The 18188-nt window shown below is 45.3% G+C and overlaps 1 long non-coding RNA gene across 1 annotated transcript; it reads left to right on the top strand.

Moving 5' to 3' along the window:
* The first annotated feature begins 7606 nt into the window (after positions 1-7606).
* On the top strand, positions 7607-14075 carry LOC129013265 (uncharacterized). The gene is made up of 3 exons (XR_008493818.2): positions 7607-7685; positions 9391-9560; positions 13921-14075. It is a non-coding gene; the product is annotated as an uncharacterized LOC129013265 (long non-coding RNA).
* Positions 14076-18188: the final 4113 nt, after the last annotated feature.

Consider the following 18188-nt stretch of genomic DNA (forward strand, 5'->3'; position numbering starts at 1 on the left):
AATCTGTTCCTCTACCTGATGCCAAGTCAGCCCGCATGACAGAAGTTATTGTGGTCAACAGAGCTCATCAATAAGCCAAAGACAAGGATTAAGTACATGTTTTAGAGGAGTGCCTGACTTCGGGATGCTTTTCACGCAAAGAAGTTTTTCACCTCTTCTGGAACATGTAAAAATTCTCAACAAAAAAATAAATTCTAGATGCACGCCTATATTTTAGGGACCTGACTAATGTAACTTAGAAAGTAAAATTCTAAAGGAAAATGAAATGGCGTAACAACTAAAAGTATACATATTGTAGTGGGTCATTACACCAAACAGTCTTATTTATAATATTATCTAAACACAGAAGGCATTAGCATTACTTATATAACTCAGCATCATTCCCATCCACAATCTTCTGAAAATGTTGAAGAAAATTGTCATACTTGAACTAAACTTGTCAAAACCTTAAGAAAATCTTGAACTTCCTTGGCCAAAGTCTCTCTCCCTAGCACTAGAGCACTATAGTCAAGTCCCTCAGTGAGACATCAGTTATCAGCCTATGATTTGGTGGCTGGAAGGCCCATACATTTAGAGATTTACCCGCAGTGCTCACCTCTTCCTATTACATGCACGCATGACAAGTATTGAAAGTGATGACTGTATTTTACCCACTCCAGTCATCAACAGATTAAAGCTACCATTTTCCTACATATTTTCAATAGCCTCTAATGACATTAAAATAGGGAATGATATCTACTGGAAGAAACATCAGGGTAGAATATTGTTCTTGAACTGCTTTGAAGGGAATCTTACCAGGTAATTTTAACCACAACACAGCAGTGAATTTGCACAATGTCAATACTTGGGTTCATATTTATGAACTGTAAACTAAAAATAAAATCCTAAGTGCCCCAACTGACTAAATAGTCCATCTGTTCATCTAAGGGACTCCAGAAAAGCCTAAAAACTGAGATCCCAGCCATGACAAGATCAGACGCGCCTCTTATACTCACTCCCCTTTGCGGTTTAGACACAACAATGACCAACATTAATGTTAAAATAGAGATCAAAAGAATGACAGAACAGAATCTCTGTGGCAATAAGATGTCAAATTATAAACAAGACATAAAGCCACGTCAGGCAAGGGTTCTGCCACTCACTTCTACAATTGAAAGGTAAACTGTCCTCTAACTGCCAACAGGTTATTTGTTTTCTCTAGTGGCTCAGTAAGCACTGGCACTGAGACAAGCACTATGAAGACAATTGCAGCCCATCCCCTGACGAACTGACCCCCTGTTCCACAAGCCATAACCCCAGCTTTGATTGAACACTAGACTGATATCAGGACCTTTCTCCTGATCAGAGACCACTGATCATGGCCTGGCTCTGGCCATTTACAGAGGCTGCACACTGAGTGCCTTTGTGTCTCTGCTTCTGCTATTGGCACATAGGGCCTGACTGCAATGAATTTAAATGCTAAGGCTCCACTGGTAAGTGAACAGGGCTCATACGTTACAGGCATGTTTGTTCAGTATGCATGTGTCAGGACCACCTCCATGAACATCCACAGCCCCTCCTGTAACCTGTTGATTATGTCTGTCTAGCCAAACCCTTCAGCATAAAGCTTCTGCCCTACCCCTTCTTCGTGGGAGTGCCTTTCTCTCGTCTTTACCAAAAGCTATGCTTTCCAGCATATGGGATGGCTGCAACCCTTGATAAAAATAAACTCTCACTTTCCTAAATTGTAGATTGTGTTTTTTTTTTTATTTAACACAACTGAAGATTAAATTCAGAAGTTCATCTAAGGCTACTTTAGTGAAGAATGACAAACCGAGCATTTTCACATATACTGTAAGGGCCTGTGATATTTTGAAGCAGGAAGCTGACCTGAGACCTTCAGAATAAACTGATGACTGTGGATAATGAAAAGGCCCCCCCAGGACATTGATTCAGCACCCCTGCCTGTCTCATTCATTCTTCTCTTTCTTTTTAATAGGTGCTTATAGTAATAAAATTTTTATTTTCTTTAGACCTGTTTGCTTTTCACACATAGTGGACTCATCTCTCTTTTTCACTCATTTTCTTAAGCTGCTAGGGAGAATAAAGTGTCAGGTCCTATTTCTGGTGCCTCATTGCTGACGAATTAAGGTTTATTCTTCCTCCTCCTCATCCCCTGCATGTGGTACATCTAGTAAGAAATCACAGAAGCTCCCTTATCTGATGCCAGTGTGAGGTTTAAATCACACAACCTCCTTCTCCTGAGTAGAAATGCCCCCCACTGACCCAACCACCAAATCATTATAAAGCCCTGAGCCAGCCTTCTTTCCTGCTCTACTGAGGAAATTCCAGTTTGAAATTTCTTGAGAGGCCTGTGCTGCTCTCAGCAGACACCTCAAAAATAGAGTTAATAAATGTTTTCATATTCACCTGGAGTATGAGTGTGGAACCATCAGACTCGACATCCACACTAAGCATTGGTGGGGTCTCTCTTCCTTTGCCAGGTATCACCTACAATTGGAACTGCAGGCTTGGAGCCCTGACAATGACCACCACGGGGGCTTTCTTCTCTTGCACTGGATGCTAACTCCCTCTGCCCCAATGACCAGCATGCACTTTATCCTGCCTGCTGCTCACTGGCCCTTGGAGTTCTGTTGAGCTGGGCTGCCATGCTGAGTTAAACACCGCACCTTTTACAGATTTAGCTGATTAACTTCAGAAGCATTGATACCTTATTGACGTTTAGAAACAGGAGTAAGTGACTGTAGGTGACTCTGCCTTTGGTGCATGTGAGAAAGTTTTTCTCTTGTTACGACAAATGTTTCTTCTTCAGAGACTTCACAGGAAGAACAGGATAAGGAATCCAGAGATGTGCCACAAAGGAAACTGTTTTATGGAGAGGAAGCCACAGGGCTGACAGGAAACCAGACCTTAACACCCGTCTGCACCTGCCCTGAGGCTGGCTCTTGTGCTCAGTGGGTCCTGAGCGCCCCCAGGTGGTCCTGTGCCCACTTCAGGGAGGCTTGTTTCTGGGCTCACACTGACTTTTTTTCTAATTGTTTTCACAAAAATGGAGACAGAGTAAACGGTGAATCCAGGTATCTCAGAGAACACAGAACAATAGCATAACACCCCTCGACACACACACACACATTTGGGTGAATCTTATTAAAATTGCTGAAAACCAAAGACAAATAGAAATACATGCAGACAAGTAGAGATGAGTTGAGGGGGCATTCCTTCTAAAAGAACAGGAAAGATGATGATAGCATTCTTCTGGTTAAAACCTTATAAGCAAGAGGAAAATTGATGGTGTCTGTAAAGTGTTGGAAGAAAAGCCAACCCATTATTTTATAACCTATGGGTGTTCGCTAAAAAGTGAAAAAAAAAAAAAAAAGACTCTACCAGCTGCACCTCATACTGCACACCTGCAAACACAGAGACATCCTGGTCAGAAACTGCCACACACATCCACTGTTTCTCTAATATCCACTCACAAACAATATCTGTAGTTCTTCATGAATCACCTCTTAAAATAGTAACAAGGAAAGCCCAGCTCAGCCCAAACAACATGGTGAGTCCTCTGTGTTAAGCTGATCACCAAGTGAAAACACCTGGGAATCCTGGCGCTCGAGCTCCTCTCCCAGAGCTGCAGGGTCATGGCTGGGCTGGTTTTCATCAGCAGAGGGAGGGAAATATTTGGAGGTCTCCTACTATATAGAAGTCTCTTGGGCAGGATGTCTGAGGACAGAGCAGGGCACAGAGCAGATGAAGTTTTCTGGTGGGTGGTGGGGCTTGAAGACAATGATAGTATTTGGAAAAAATGTAATTTCTTAGTAAAAGATTGTGCTGTGGTAAACACTTAGCATACATTATCTTAACAGATGAAAACACATTGTTAGAGGCAGATGCCCATTGGTCCTCCATTTACAGATGTGAGTGTAAACCCAGAAGCATGAGGGAGCTATGAGATGTGTCCTGAAGCTCACATGTGACAAGAATGGGCTCCAGGATCGGGGCCCGTGCTCCTCTCCACCGGATCCCACTGCTCCCTTAATCAACTTTAGCCCAGAGTTACACGCACCTGGTGTGGTTTGAAGAAACCCTTCTTGTAATAAAAACATTAAAAAAAAACTGCTGCATTTTAGAATCTACCAAAAAATAGAGATAGAGCTAAGGGTTATTCATTGTACATTCAGAAATATCTGACTTTTTATGTGATTTATCCATCTCCCTTACACCGTCCCTAAGAAATTTATACACGTATTTGTAATAGCTTGAATAATATAAAATCATAATTAACACACAAAATGTACAATTTGGAAATTATTGATGTAACCATCACCATTATTAAGATAGAAAACAAATCAATTACCCTCAACATTTTCTCTTATTATCTTGCAACTCCTCCTTCCTCCCTTTTTTCTCTCACCTTTTCTCCATTCAACTCCCGACCTTCATGTCACTTTAGTTTCTATTCTGTAGAGTGTATAAAAGTGTCATAATACAGGATGTAGTTTTTTTTTTTTTTGGCTATTTTACTTATAGGTACTTGTGAATTTAGTTCGTTTATGCGTCTATCAAACGTTCATTAATTGTAATGATGAGCAGTATTCCAACGAATGATTTTGTTTTGTTTTGTTTTCTTGAGACGAAGTCTCGCTCTGTCGCCCAGACTGAGTGCAGTGGCGCAACCTCGGCTCAGTGCAACTTCTGTCTCCCGGGTTCAAGCGATTCTCCTGCCTCAGCCTCCTGAGTAGCTAGGATTACAGGCATGCACCACCACGCCCAGCTAATTTTTGTATTTTTAGTAGAGACGGAGTTTCACTATCTTGGTCAGGCTGTTCTCAAACTCCTGACCTCATGATCCACCCGCCTCGGCCTCTCAAAGTGCTGGAATTACAGGCGTGAGCCACAGTGCCCGGGTGAATTTGTTAAATTCTATGTTTAATCTGACATCCTTCTGGATTTGCTCACACTGGAACGTAAAAGAAAATAATTTCCAAGACTTAAAATAGCCAAAACAAAACCAAAAATTTCCCGTCACTAAGCTACACCTACCATTGGATTTTTAACTGACAAAAGATGAGCCTGAGAGAAATCACAAAAGCAGCTAATTCAAGGAAAAGCCAGCTGAACTTAAGACCACAGTTACCACGAAGGCAGCTGCTCCAACTCCTGAGCTCAAGCGATCCGCCAGCCTCGGCCTCCCAAAGTGCTGGGATTCCAGGCCTGAGCCCCGCGCCCAGCCAGCAAAGGCAACGTCTAAAAAACTTCTCATCTCCTGTCACCATTTCAGTGACAAATTCCAGAGTTTTCAGAGGACATGCCGAATCCAGCACAAAACACTGACTCTGACAAGCTCCCAACGCCGCTGGCGCCACAGCTGGCAGCAGCTGCTCCAAGTTCGGACCCGCGGGCGGTGGCGGAAGGGCCTTCTCGCGGGCGTCGGGCAGCAGCTGCAGCCCTGGGCTCGGCCGCGGCGGCTCCGCGTCCTTCCGGAGGCGCCGGCGCGAGGTCCTCACACCCAGGCGACTCAGTGGAGGCGCAGCAGCCCAAGGAGCACAGCCCCCAGCGCCCGCGCCCATCCTCAAGAACTGCATCTGCGCAGGCCCAGAGCGTCCTCCTGGGGCAGGCGAGCCAGGATGGCGCCTCCTCACTCCCAGCAGGCGCCCCCACGCGGCCCGCGCCGAGCCCAGCAACCAGGGCCGCGCGAGCCTGTGGCGAGCCTGCGGATACCTGGGCTCTGCCGCCTTCCCCACAGCCAGCAGTAGCTTGTGCCGCCCGCCTTCCCCTGGCCAGGTCTTCCTGCAGCTGGCGCCGGAGGCTGCGGCGGGAGGGCCCAAGGGTCCTTTTCAGAAGACGGGCTTTTTATGAATTTTAACGCAATGTGAACAAGCTGCGTTCCTTTAATAACGCTACTTCCGTCATACACTGGCAACTTAACACCTGAAAAGATAAGATGTTATAAATAGGACTTGTTCATCCTTTATACACAGGATATCCATAGATAAATAAAACAAACACACAGACAGAAGAGATGATCATTAATCTCGCCTCCCGGTGCGCACAGAGGCCTAGAAGTCTGCACTTTCTCCTCCTCTCCTCCCCTGAACCAGAGCACAAACACAATGTGTGATCAAGCAAGGATTTGGCCATCCTCCCCACCCCCCACCAACATCAAAATAAAATAAAACACTGCATATGAGTTTTAACAAAAAGAATTTACAAAATTTATTATTTTACCACCTGTAAGTTTAACATATATCAGGCACTTCAGAACATCTAGAAAGAGTAGATATTTCAAAAGAATACTTAGCATTTCCAATGATGTATACAATAGCGAGGAATAAAATGCACACAAGAAAACAATGACAACGATATGAAAATGTCTTTTAAATATGAGCAGTCTGGCATGGAACCCTCTTCCCTTCCTGCCCAGGTCTCCCCTCCATGTCCTCTCACCCACTGAACGAACGTGGACGTGTGGTTACTGTGTCCCTTCCGGGGGTGGTCTAATAACTCCATTTCAAAATGTCATTTCCAGAAGACACCCCTTTGGTATGATTTTTTAAAAAGCACATGGTAACTTACGGCCGGGCACGGTGGCTCACACCTGTAATCCCAGCACTTTGAGAGGCCAAGGTGGGTGGCTCACCTGAGGTCAGGAGTTCAAGACCAGCCTGGCCAACGTGGCGAAACCCCATCTCTACTAAAAACTACAAAAACTAGCCAGGCATGGTGATGCACACTTGTAATCCCAGCTATTCGGGAGGCTGAGGCAGTAGAATTGTTGCAACCCAGGAAGCAGAGATTGCAGTGAGCCAAGATCCTGCCACTGCACTCCAGCCTGGGCGACAGAGTGAGACTCGGGCTCAAAAAAAAAAAAAAAAAAAAAAGGAAAAGGAAAACAAAAGACAAGCACATGGTAACTTACAAGACGTGTAATTTTCTGACTCTGTCATACATTTGGGAACCTCCTTACAACTAGGCGGGTTAGATGCACCAAATGTTTTCTTTTAAAAGGTCAGGGGAAGGTTGAGAGCGGCTTTTTCATGTGTCATGCACAGGCCTTCTAGAAAGGGCTGGTAAAGTCTGGTGGGCATGTCCAGTGGGACAAACATGGAAGGTTCTTCTCTGTTTCTCCCCATCCATGTCAAGGTCTTGTAGAAGAATGATCACCATCCGGTGGCCGCTACCCGTTCCCCACATCGTCTTCCAGGACTCTGCTAACATTTCTTGCCCTAAGGCCTTTGTCCCTTGCCAGGACTGGGTGGGTCTCTTCCAACATGGACAGGAGTCACCCCAGGATTCAGAGCTCCGGGGCTGCATGGCCTGAAGAGAAGGCGGATCTAAGTCCTAGACTCCGCTTCCCGGCGACCCCACGCGTCCCCGGAACGCCCACGTCCCAGCTGCCCCCTCGCATCCCTGGACCGCCCACAACCCGCCAGCCCCCGCGCGTCCCCGGACCGCCTGCATCTCAGCTGTCCCCGCACCTCTCCAGACCGCCCACGTCCCAGCTGCCCCCTGGCATCTCCGGATCACCCACGTCCCGCCATCCCCCGCGCGTCCCCGGACCGCCCACCTCCCAGCAGCCCCGCGCCTCCCGGACCGCCCACTTCCCGGCAGTCCCCGCGCATCTCTGTGGCAGCTGCCCAGTGCTTCTCGCCCCGCCGCGCCCGCCCACCCAACGGCGCTGTGTCCAGGTAGGTCAGCGCGGACTTCCTTTAGGTTGTACAGGGTTGGGCCTGGAGACCCGGAGGCCGGCGGGGTCCTGGCTGGGAGAGGCCGCCGCTGCCTTCAGGTTCCCGAGGTGGGCAGAGAGGTTCCCGCTGCTTTGAGGTCAAAGCTCCTCGGTGGCGGCCACAGCAAAGTCTCCAGTGTCTTCAGGGCAGAGGCCGGGCCTGTCTGGGGACCCCCGGCTCATCTGAGGCTCAGGGCGGAGGGTCCAGTGAACTGACCTTGCCCCGCTTCTCACCACGCGCCCAGTGTCACTGTATTCAGCCACCACTGCACAAAGGCGGCACAGCTCTGTGCCCTGAGAGACCCCCTCATTCCCTGAGTGACTCCACAGGGAACACCGGGTGGGCCCCTGGATTCACAGCCCTGTAGGACGCTGCCCAAGGGGCCCCCTTGCTCTCCCACCACCCAGAACACCGAGCCCGTTGTCAAGGCTGAACCATCCGCGGGCAGCTGGGACCAGGGAACATGGTGAGGGGCTCACGGCACCTGACGTGCAGATCCCAGTAGCTGGATGCGGTTCTGCTAATCACTAACAGGCTTGCAGACTTCCCCAGGAATCCACCCATAAACTTCACAGAACGCCGCGTCTATGAACCACCCAGTATGTGCATTCAGTTTCTAACCTCACTCTGGTCCAGAATCTGCCACCTGCAGGATCCAATTAAAAAGAGCGAGATCTGGTACAAAGATAATTGTATTAACCATAATGGTGAAGGGGAAGTGACCGTATTCCCATCCAAAGCAACCACTTCAATTTTGAAGGAAAGGCAGGGCTTTAAAAAAGGAAAAGTTGATAAGAAAGGCATGCAAGATTTGAACTGAGAACCAGGTCTGTGCCTCTTGTTCTGGCGGCTCTCTGGCGTCCCGGTCCACCTGGATCTTGGGCTGGCATCATCTCGGCAATGCCTGGGTTGTTAACTAGCAACCTTGAAGTCACCTCTGGAATTTTGCATCAGGGTCTCCCGACTTTGTCTGTCTGTCTCAAATTAGCTTCTGGAACTTCCAAAAAGGTACATAGTTCAATGTAAACATAAAGTTAGATTAATGTGAAGGGAATATTTATTGTGAAAGGGAGAAAGGTGGAGTCTATTTTAAGGCATAAGAAAACTGCTTCTGCTGTTTGCCTCAAGATTATATCTTTACACCCAAGAGAGACAGAAAAGAAGTTTAACCTCTCTCTTCTGCCACTATGTATGACTGCCTTGCTTCCCCTTTTTCTTCTGCCATGATTATAAGTTTTCTGAGGCGTCCCAAGCCATGCAGGAGTGTTTGGTGTGGAGATTACTGAAGAAGAGTTTTACTTACTACTTGACAGAATTCCCCTTGGTGAAGAGGAAATGTCAGAGATCTTTAATTCATGACGATGTTGGATTATTGGCAGTTGCCTCACTAAGGATCCCATGTCCAAGAGCAGGATTCCCCTTCCAAAGTGTGGGTGTGGACTTGAGGAGCAGACTTTGAAAGATGGGGCTCCCAGACTTTATAGAACCTCCTTTGATTCCTTGGAGGTTTGCAATCTCCAGGTTGTCCTTCATCCAGGACTTTGACTGTTTGTGAGAAAGATTGCTTCCTTTTGGGTGAAGAACTCTGTATGAATTTCATAGGGCTGCCAAAATGAAATACTACAAACTGGGTGGCTTAAAATGACAGGACTGTATTCTCTCACAGTTCTAGAGACTAGAAGTCCAAAATCAAGTGTGAGCTGGGCTGCACTCCCTCTGAGACTCAGGAGAATTCTTCCTTGCCCTTTCCTCACTTGTGGAGGTGACTGGTAATCCCGGACATGCACTGGTTTACTGCTGCACCACTACTTTGCTTCTGCTGTCATATGGCACACGGTATGTCTCTGTCCCTGTGTCCAAATTTCCTTGTACTTAGAAAGACACCAATCTTCCCACATTGAGGGCCTGCCCTGCTCAAGTAAGACCTCATTTTCACTAATAACATCTCCAGCTACCATATTTCCAAATAAGGACATGTTCTGAGGTGTTGGTTGTCAGGACTTTGACATATCAATTGGGTACACAATTTAATACATGACAAACCCTGTTACAGAGCTACCATGTCTAGTGTCTTACACATTTTGTGTGGAGGGGGAGGGTAAAAATAACAATGGACTCCTGTGTGTTCTCTGATGATAGCAATACCAATAGCTAACTTGTAATGCCTACTAGTTGTTAGGTACTAAATATTAACCAATTTCATTCTTACAACAACCCTACTTTACATATGAGAAAACTGGGGTACAGGAAGTAACTTGCCCATTGTCCTCCAGTGAGCAGTGGCAGAGACAGTATACAAAGCCAGACTTCCCAGCTCCAGAGGCCACGTACTTAATACCACCCTGCCTTCTGGACAGTCAGGACAAGCGATTATGCCTATGCTAACCATACTGTGCTGACAAGTAAGGTTACACTTGAAATGTGGCTTACAATACAAGGTATAGAGATTACAGGCAATTCATGTGTTCTGGTTATTTGTTGCTATTAAGTCTGAATTAAAATATAAGTGTGAAATTTCAGGTTTCAAAGAGTGTAGAAAATAATATTAAAACCTCAAAAAATAAGTTTAAAATGCATTTTGAAATTAAGCTGCCTGTATATAATTCCCCACTGTCAAATTCCATTTCGTTTCTATGGAAAACATGTGTCATAGTCAATTTGGCTACTTCTTAGAAAGGGCATAGCTTGTATGTATTGGAAAGGATTCCATTAAACTGGAGTTGGAAATATTCTGGAGTCTCTGGAATTACAGTAGGTGTTTGTTGGATTATGGTGCAAGGACCTAGGAGTTTTTGAGAAGGTCAGTATTACATTCTCACTTAAAGTGCAAGATACCAATAAAATCCACAGCAACTGAAGATAGCAATGAACAGTATACCAGCTCTACTATATATGAAAGTCTTCCATGTGTTAGGAAGTCAACTAAACCATGCTGTCACGGGGTCCTGAGAGAGGGCATCCATCTCTAGCAGAAATATGGGTATCTAATGCTTGCATAGCTTGAGTTATATTGTGGGACTAATCTTGTATATATATGCAACATTCAGTGTTCATTAATACACAAGTGTTACCTTTGGCTGTAGTTGCAATACCTAGGGTCATATAGCTTCAAAGTGTCACTTGTCAAATCTGTGAGGTTTCTTCAGTAAAAATGATGATGGCATGGTAGGTGTTGTTAAATGGACTGGTGGTATGCTTAGCCAGGGCCTCTACTTGTGATTCTAAATCTCTGACTGCCACCTGGGGGGAAGAGCTGGCTAGTGGGTGGAACAACTAGGATGTCCGTTTATGAGAATAGTGTCTGTCTTTCACACTTTTCCAGTTGACATAAAGAGAATGCAGTTTGGACACTTATGTCCTGGGATATAAGGTCATATCCAGTTGCTTTGTTTCGTCCAGTTGTAAGGAAAGTAGGGCCAGCCATGAGTGCCACAGGCCTATAGCTAACCCCAGAGGGAAGAACAGTTTCCACTCTGCAGGCTGGCATTGCCTTCTCATCCCAGCCACATATTAAGGGCTCAGTTACATTGCTGAGGAGGCAACCATTCCATATCATGAGTGACAGTGTAGAGTATGCTGTGGTGTTTCTTCACGTATAGCAGTGCTTGACCAATTACTTGGATTCGCACCACTGTCAGCCATCCTACCTCACTGGATATGGCATAGCCTATAGTGGGAGTGATATTAATGAAGTGTCTTCTGTTTTTATAATAGATGGAAAAGATGGCTTCTCCAGTGGATGGAAAATCATAAGTTCTTAAGTTGGGAGCTTGTATTATGCCAGGGTAGGCCTTTAGTGGAAGAAATTGGTGAACTCTTTACAGAACCAACTATGTTTTCTTTTGCAGGGAAGCCACCATCTTCCACCCATTCAGCAAAAAAGATTAGTTTTAATAAGGAGAAATAATGTACTTATAACTATAGAACTCATTAAGAATTTCATATTAACAGAAGGGTATTACCTATCTGTCTTCTTGTCTCCTCTTTATCAGCAACTTCAGATTTTCCTTAGGCTTATGTGACCAGGTAGTCTGTTCTCTGGGGTCAAATTGAGGTGGGGCAGGTTTTATCCAACAGCGATGCACTCATGGCTTTACATTGGATAACTTAACTGAACAAGGGTTAATCAGTAGCACATCGTGGGGTCCATTCCACCTTTCAGTCAGCTGCTGATCTTGTTTTTGACTTTTCCAAGACTGTAGTAGCATCTTGTCTCTTGGATGGAAGGGGTGAAGAGGCTCACTGTGGAATAAACAGGCCTGGAAATAGCAAGCTGATGTGCAGTTAGCAAGGTCTGCACCAATCTGCACATATGGTTTAACTCTGGGCTTGTTTACCAGCTCCAAAGGTGCTGTTACTGGCAAGAGGTCTGGAAGGGCCTCCTATATATAATTTCAAAGAGACTTTTCCCAAGCCCACTTCAGGGCACCATTCTGCCCCAGAACAAGGCAATAAGAAAAAATCTATCCCAACGCAGGTCAATTTCCTGCCTGAGTTTGGCTATTGTCCTCTTCAAGGTGTTGTTTATCTTTTATTTCTTTCCTGCTGACTGTGGTCTCCATGATGACTGTGGTTTCCATTTGATTTGCAGTGCTTGACTTACCTTTTGAGTAAACTCTGAAATAAAAGAAAGATCATTGTCACTGTGTATAGTGCATGGGAGTCCAAACCTGGCAACGATTTCCTTGAATTATGCCTTAGCCACTCATGTGGCTCTTTGGGACTTGGTGAGATATGCTTCTACCCATCTTGAAACAATGTCTACAACAATCAGGAGGAATTTATAGTTGCCACTGGCCACAGGCATGCGAGTGAATCCACTTGCCAATCTTCCAAGAGTCACAGTTCTCTGTGTTGTACCTCTCCATTGCAAAGATTATATTCAGTCTCAAAGATATTTTTGGCACACAAAACACACTCCTGTGTGACTTTCTGAATAGTTTTCTGACCATTCTGACACATGGTCATACAAAGTCTGCAAGGGAATCTCATTCAGAGTGTGTGCCTTCATGTAAATGTTTTTAAACTGTGTAGACCAGGGCCTCGGAGAGTAAGAATAATCCATAAGCATTAGTTTTTCAGAATAAATCTGGATCTGTTTTACCAAATCCCCAGTCGCAGGCATGCTTCTTGTCTATTTAGTATAATAGAGTTTGAAATATGGAAACTCCAGATGCGGAATCAAAGCTCATAGCAGGTGTGCATCCTGCACTGCTCACTTCTCAGCCTTTTCTGCAGTCTGATTTCCTTTAGGTGCCAATGAGTCATCTTTTTGGTGCTCAGGGCAATGCATAATGGAGGATGAGAAGGATGAGAACACACCTCTAGTAGTTTAACACCATTTCCATTGGCTGTTTAATGTCCTTATTTCCTGATGAGACGAGGCCTCTTTCTTTCCAGATCCCCCATGAGCATGCACCACCATGAAGGTGTACTTAGTATAGGTGTCAATGTTTACTCAACTTGGTGAGGGTGATTAGCTCAGGTTTTGGACCAGAGGTACTGGCAGAAAGGGCACAGGCTTCTATTACCCAGTCAATAGTCATGATCGCACAACTGGCTCAGCATTTTTCCTCCTCCATGAAACAGCTCCCATCAGTTTAAATTTCCCAATCTAGAGCACTTATTGGCTGGGCTTCCAGTTCTGGTCTATTGAAACTGACTGCATCAAAAAAATTTCAAACAGTCATGCGCTAAATCAAAATCAAGTGCTGTAGCTGGGAGCAGAAATTTAAAATTACCTTTATTTTTCCTCTATCACCTCCCCAACACGAATCCATCAGAAGATACATCATTCATTATTTCAAAATATATTCTACATTTATATATCCAAAGAAATGTTACTGTGGAAATATTTCATCAGATCTTCATTGTGAGACTCTGTGAGGACAGAGACCTGGCCTCACCTCGCATTAGCTCCACTCCCACACTGGAGAGCTTGCAGTTCCTGAGCCTGCAGAAGCTGAGCTGCATGGCCAGCTTGGCTTGAGTGAAGGAGTGAATGTGTGTTCCCCTCCACATGGGGTATGTGAGCCTGAGGGTCTGGGAATTAATATATTCCTAAAAAAATACATCCTATCTTGTATATGGTGGGTTCAGGCTTTCTGTTGATCTTGATTCCCCTGAGTGATCCCCATCTTTCCAACTTTGTGGAAGACAAAAATGAAATAACTATTGGGACAATTCTTCCCTACAGACAATGGAGACTCTGAGAACATCCAGAAATATCCATAGGACTGGAGAGGCTGTGGGCTTTCAACCACCATGAGGGGCTGTTTGCATATGATTCTTCTAAAATTGACATCAGTGAAATGCCTTGAAGATAATAAAGTGTTGAAGAAATAAACAAAATCAGAATATGTGGGATCAGTTAGAAAGCTCTTATTTAAGATGAGTTTATGAAATGAAGATGATTGCACTTGTAAATTCTTAGCATTCTTAGAGTGATTATGTAGATTACAGTTATTCCAGTACCTGGCCCTTGGTAAGTTTTGCTTTCACACTTATGATCTTATTCCTCCAAAATGAAAGGTACATCTGTTTCCATAGTTTAAAAATATGTCCGTGTCTGCCTGGCTTGTCAGAGGTTTACAAGGCATGGAGATTAAAAGCCCTTCCCTGGGGAGGAGCCCTGACCCCCACCTCCTGTGCCTGACCCGGTTCAGTGGTTCCTAAGCACACCCTGGTGACCTGATCCTTCCCCTTGTGGTCCCAAGAACCCCTGCAGGGCAGGTTTGTGTCCGAGTTCACTCTGGATTCGAGTCACAGTGCCTTGAGCAAAGTAATACACGCCTGCATCCTCAGCCATCACACTTCTCACCTGTAAGTTTTCTTGTTTTTCACTATGTGTTTCTGGAGATGCTAGCTCTGCCCTGAAGGTTGGGGCTGCAGTTAGTGTTTCCCTTAACCCATATCACACCAACACACTCAAGACCTTTTGATGGGAGATGGTGGATCCAGGAAACAATGTTCAGAAATTGAATGTGCGTAGGCGGCACTGGTGAGGCTGAGCATGACCAAGGGGACCACTACTTCTTCCTCCCATTGCACAAGGTGGTCCTCACTGTGAACCCCTGAGAGTAGAGAACATGTGTGAGTCAGACACATTTGTCTCATCCCGTGTCTCCCCACGTGTGAAACCATGAGTAACTCACCACAGAGGGCAGCCAGCAGGCAGAGAAGGAGTAGCGGAGCGGCCACGATCTATGGATGTGGAGAGTGCTGCTAGAGACCCCAGCTCAGAGACAGCACACAGCATAACGCTCACAGCCCTGCCTCTATACGTTCTTAAACCCAGGACTTATTTGCATGGACAGAGCACCAGGGGCATAGGGTGAAGGGGTAATGTGAGGGGGAGCTCACTGCCCCGAGCTCTCCTCAGACAGGGTCATAGAATGGGGTCTTGTCTTGTAGAACAGTGGAGGGAATCTCTGGGTTCCAGGAAGATGAAAACTTAAATATATCTCGGGACTCTGGAGCTCCCTTTAGGAGCCTCTGTTTCTGTCTTGCTAAATATTCTCAGCAAGAGCAGCTGAAATTCATCATTAGGAGAGGGAGTTCTTAGTATTCTTTGGCTGGAAAGAAGGCTCTTCGCCCATGACCAACTAAATAAGCAACCAATATAATCTAATATAAATTATCAATGTCACATGAGTCAACATAGACTGCTTTCTTTATTTTTTTTCTTTTAAGCATATTGTTCAACATTTGTTCTATTTTAAAATTTTCAAGAGACATTCATATGAAAATATAGCTTAAATATAGCCTCATTGGTGCAGATGATAAAGCATGAAAACTTTGCTTTTTCCGAAACATGGAGGAAATGAGACCAAGCAATGAAGTAATGTTGCAAAATGACATATTTGAGTAGTTCATACTGGTGGAATTTTCCTGGCACTCTCATGAGTTGAAAGATAAATCATTAAAGACTCTGGCACTTGAAACCATGATGACAGCTCCGTTTCTTGCAGTCAAGGGAACTCTGAGTGTTTTAGCCTATGGGTTCTGTGGAAGCCAGACCCCTTGTCTTCCTTGCTTCAGCCCCCTTCGCACAGGAGTTGATGAATCTCTTGCCTCACTGGAGTTCCCGGAGCCAGAGTATACAAAGAAGCCACACACAAAGCTCCTAAAGAGAGCTCCACAGTCCTGAGACATATTAAATTGTCATCTTCCTGGAACCAAGAGATTCCCTCCATTATGAAAATGTTACACAGCCTTATTATGCAACACACACTGTTTTACTCTATGTGAGTTCCACTCCCACTGTCACAGCTCTCTCAGCAGACCCTGAGGCCTGGGCATCAATTTCAAATCTTCATGGAGAGCCAATGCTGTGGGAAGTGTGTCTTTTAGTCTGTGATATTCATGAGTGAGGGACAGAGCTGGACATTTTAGTGAATCTCAGAGCTGCAGGGAAAGTACTGTCTTCAGCTACTCTTCTCTGGCTAGACTTTGGACTATTCTATAATTTCCTTACTGGATTAATAATCAGTATCCGTTGAATCCTGTGTCCACTGTTCAATATAACCCAGTAGGGTGGAACAATCAGAAAATCATCTGCTTTATGCCTGCATCCTCTCCTGGCTAAGATTTCAATAGGTCCAGTTGTGCACATTATGTAGAATTGTCATGTCTGAAGAAGGTAGTATCATTCTTGTTTTGTAGTTTATTCTGTAAGGGTTTCTAATTACAGCACTGCATAACCAATGACCATAATCAAGAAGAAGACATTCAGCATGAGACTCCACAGAAGGTGCTAGTCTCATAGAGAAGTAGACCTCCATTGAGAAGCTCAGATGTAGGGACCAGCCCCACAGGGTCGGCAGGTTTTTCTCCCCGTGTGCAGAGATGAGAGATTGTAGAAATAAAGACACAAGACAAAGAGATAAAAGAAAAGACAGCTGGGCCCGGGGGACCCCTACCACCAAGACACGGAGACTGGTAGTGGCCCTGAATGTCTGGCTGCACTGATATTTATTGGACACAAAGCAAAAGGGGCAGGGTAAAGAGTGTGAGTCATCTCCAATGATAGGTAAGGTCAAGCAGGTCACGTGTTCACTGGACAGGGGGCCCTTCCCTGCCTGACAGCTGAGGCAGAGAGAGAGAGAGGGAGACAGACAGACAGCTTACGCCATTATTTCTGCATATCAGAGACTTTTAGTACTGTCACTAATTTTGCTACTGTTATCTAAAAGGCAGAGCCAGGTGTACAGGATGGAACATGATAGCAGACTAGGAGCGTGACCACTGAAGCACAGCATCAGAGGGAGATGATTAGGCCTCCAGATAACTGCGGGCGGGCCTGACTGATGCCCTCCACGAGAGGTGGAGGAGGAGAGTCTTCTCTAAACTCCCCCGGGGAAAGGGAGACTCCCTTTCCTGGTCTGCTAAGTAACGGGTGTTTTTCGTTGACACTGACGCTACTGCTAGACCACGGTCCGCTTGGCAACGGGCATCTTCCCAGAAGCTGGCGTTACCGCTAGACCAAGAAGCCCTCTGGTGGCCCTGTCCAGGCATAACAGAAGGCTCGCACTCTTGTCTTCTGGTCACTTCTCACCATGTCCCTTCTGCTCCTATCTCTGTATGGCTTGGTTTTTCCTAGGTTATGATTATAGAGCGAGGATTATTAATAACATTGGAATAAAGAGTAATTGCTATAAACTAATGATTAATGATATTCATATATATTATCATATCTATGATCTATATCTAGTATAACTGTTCTTATTTTATATATTTTATTATACTGGAACAGCTTGTGTCCTCGGTCTCTTACTTCGGCACCTAGGTGGCTTGCCACCCACACTCAGAGACCTTTCTCCCTGGGTAAGGTGTGCAGTCCACCAGGGTGCAGACATGCTCTAAATCCATAGGCACCTGATGTGTCCTAGAAGTAAGGAGCATAGGTATGAGCAACCCTACCCCATCCTCTGTAGCTGACATCATTCCCAGTGATCACTTGACAAGTGTATGGTGCTGCCCAGCTCACTGATGCTTCTCATGTAGGAGACTAGCAGGCCAGGGAGGAGCCACCATCTTGGCAAAAACAGCTGAACCTGTCATTAGGTAAGGGATGTTTTTCCATAATAGAAGACATAAATTTAACTATCATTACGTCCTCTAGGTTGCCATTTGAAACTGCCCAATATTGATAGCTTATGGACAAATGAAAACCTCAATAAATAATTAGCTGAATGACGTTTAATGTATTGTAGTGTGACCTACTGATGCTGAGCTACACGGTAGTTGTGCTGAAATGAGGGTGGGTAGAGGTCCTCCTCCACATGGTGTAGGTGAGCCTGAGGGTCTAGCAACCAACATGTACCTGGAAAAGATGCCCATGGGCAGCAGAACTTGTTATAGTGGGTTTGCTGAAAGTATCTATTTTGGTCCCCTCTATTATGTCCCCACAAAGCATGTTCTGGCTTTCTGACCTTCAAGAGGGCAAAAAGCAGTGAAATGCTG

This window comes from Pongo pygmaeus, chromosome 15 (assembly GCF_028885625.2).
Source record: "Pongo pygmaeus isolate AG05252 chromosome 15, NHGRI_mPonPyg2-v2.0_pri, whole genome shotgun sequence".
In the NCBI taxonomy this organism is placed as follows: domain Eukaryota; kingdom Metazoa; phylum Chordata; class Mammalia; order Primates; family Hominidae; genus Pongo; species Pongo pygmaeus.